The following is a 2,870-nucleotide window of genomic DNA, read 5'->3' as shown; positions in this document are numbered from 1 at the left end:
CATCATAGAGTACAACGCCCCATTTGGTATGTACCTCACAAGACATCTGCAACAATTGGAAAGGCCACAGAAACACCTCACTAAAAGAATCACAGGCCTAAAGCAGATGCCCTGTGCTGACCGACTAAAAAAACTCCAGCTATACTCTGTCACTTATCGTCTACTCAGAGGCAATCTCTGCTTAACATACAAGGCCATGTCAAACCCAGAGCTGTTGGACATGCTACACTCAAAGAAATCCCAATCCATCAGAGCCGCATGCTCAAGGGACCTAAATCTTGTCATCACAATGAACAAAACATGGTGGAGGGATAGGTTCCTGACCCATAGAGACTCCCCATTCTCTGGAATAGACTGCCCATACATGTCAAGCAGAGCGCCTCCTTGGCCCTCTTCAAAAGGAACCTTGATGACTGGATGGGAGATAGGAAATTTACCCCAGGGATCACGTCAGTCACCCTGCTAGACAGGGGTCCAGGGAAGCAAATATTGCGGGAAGAAATAGCCAGGGAATTGTTTGGCTAGGCTTGTACAGGCCATAGGGCCAATAGCCTAGTACTAACCTATGAACCTATGAACTTCAGCTTCTCAGCGCTATTCTACAATAGCTGCTTTTTATACTCTTAACACTAGACTAGAGCAAAATAGCTCTGAACGTCATCCATAACAGCTTGTTATATACCTCTTTAATTTAAGAGAGGTGTATAACAAGATTGTCGTTTCCAAATATTGGAACACATTCATCACGCTCTGCCTACTCCAACAGCATTAATTCTTGCAAATGGAAACAAGAACACAGAGTAAAATGACAACAGTGAAAGCTTAACAGTGGTGGGTGATGCTCTATGCAGTGCTGTGCGACAATGCAGTCGACAGACACAGGCACTTTCATTTTCATATTCTTTTAAGAACTTTAGTTAACTCCTCCATCCAATTATAGCTGTATGAAATGTAGATTAAAGCAGTAGTACATCTGTGCACATCTAAAGCCGATCTCATAGCCTGTCTAGATAAATTATTTACTACATACCTGGAGCTGATGCTCTAACTAAAGTTTCTCTACCCACACTTACTAGAATACCCCAAATCAATACCATAACTATGAGCCAAATTGCTGCCCTCAGTAGTTGTGTAAAGAGGCTCAGATTTGCACTAAAAGGCACAGTGCTCTTCATGTGTATATTCAGACTGTTTTTTTAGACAGCTGATATTCCAGTAAATCAACTACAAAGTTCATAGGTTCTCTCCCCATTAGCCACTTTAGTAAACATCTGGACCCATATATTTGCACTTTCCAACTGTATCTGTTCGTTGAATTGGGTATTCCAAGACAATGTTGCAATTGCCCCAGATTTACCAGTAACTACTTACTATTTAAAGGGGCACTGGCTCGTTTCTGAAAAGGATTGCTTTCCTCGGACCGAAAAGTAAATGTTGCCTCCCACCTTGTTAACTACCTCCCATTTTGTGACATCACAGTTAGCCCATGCCCACATATCGGCATTTTTTCCCTTCTTCTGTGAGCAACTCCTACCGATTCTGTTTTGCTTCCGGTAGCAGAACTGCAACATTGCAGCAGCAGTTCCTACTAATTTTGAAACCTTATAGCCATTACATGATTGTGGTAGTATCATATTTGTAAACTCCGTTTCTTGCCTCAGACCAAAGTGTTGCCTCCCATTCAGTTAATCACCGGCCTCTCCGTGACACTGCTCATGAGGTAGCAAACAATCCCCCCCACAGCTTCAACTTTGTTTAAAAATACGATTACACCTGTAGTCCAGTTGTTTTTTCCCCCTGTGGAATAACAGGCTCATCTTCATTTTTTACACCAGCTTTGCGAGTTGCTTCATGCAGTATTTTCCATTTCTATGGTGACATTATAATTTATTCTCATAGGTTGGTTAGTCCGATTTTCAGCAACTCTTTTCATTAACTATAGTCAGGGACTCCGGTAAGCATATGATGTGTACGCTATAGCATACGTGTGCTCAAGCAAATGCAAATCTATACACAAGAAAAAAAAAAAACATTTTAAGCATTGCATGTTCTTTTAATTTATTCACCACAAACATTCTTTGAGTGTTTAATGCTCTTTGCAGATGGAACCAGTAGTTGACACTCGTTTTGTTAATGTGAAAAAAAAAAAACGGAATACTTTTCCTGCATCATCTACTTTTAATTGGGGAGTTATTTTGTTTTTGTGAGAGAAGATTAAAAAAAGCAGCCATTTTCAACACTTTTAGTAATCCGCGTTTTGCTGCCCTATAGAGATGGAAGACTGCAATATGCTCGTAAGTAGCAGACAAAATTTTACTGTGTCACGGAACTGCAAGGTGCTGGGGATGTTGACTACAGGGTAGGGGCACAAAATAGATGATCTGCAGAATATCTATAGCAGGTAGTGTTTTTAATTGCATTAAACGCTGCTGCAGCTGCTGTATATGCTTATTTCTTGTGCTTATGAATCAGTTTCCACTTTTAATTGCTGCCTTGTTGTTTCCGGTTCCTATGCGGTTGCGACTGTTGCGGTTGCGGTTGAACAAAATTATGAAAATTTGGTGATCACTTACTAATTTGGTTAGTTCTACAGTATATATTGGTGTTTCTACTAGGTTTTTGGCACTCTTCCTGCTGGAGGGAGTCAGGAAGAAAGATATTTTAGTTTTATTTTTTTTTCTCTATGTAGAAAGGCAGAGACAGCATAATAGCTTTGAAACTGAAAACTATGTTTTATACTTTCACAGTCAACAATACAGCTTGTAATGTTATCCAGGCATTTTTTTTTGGGGGGGGGGGCTGGTTTCTTAGGTTAAATGACTTACCATTTAATAGTAGGCAGACTTAGAACCAGCAAACTATTACATAAT

The 2,870-nt window shown here is 40.2% G+C and overlaps 1 protein-coding gene across 1 annotated transcript in view; it reads right to left on the bottom strand.

Moving 5' to 3' along the window:
- UGGT1 (UDP-glucose glycoprotein glucosyltransferase 1) overlaps nucleotides 1-2,870 on the bottom strand; it is a gene marked incomplete in the record, with an annotated part of 2,149,769 nt that overhangs the window by 1,366,850 nt on the left and 780,049 nt on the right.

Source organism: Protopterus annectens, chromosome 4.part1, assembly GCF_019279795.1.
Source record: "Protopterus annectens isolate FY-2018-M chromosome 4.part1, PAN1.0, whole genome shotgun sequence".
NCBI classification, from domain to species: Eukaryota; Metazoa; Chordata; order Ceratodontiformes; family Protopteridae; genus Protopterus; species Protopterus annectens.
This window is presented reverse-complemented; position numbering and strand designations above follow the sequence as displayed.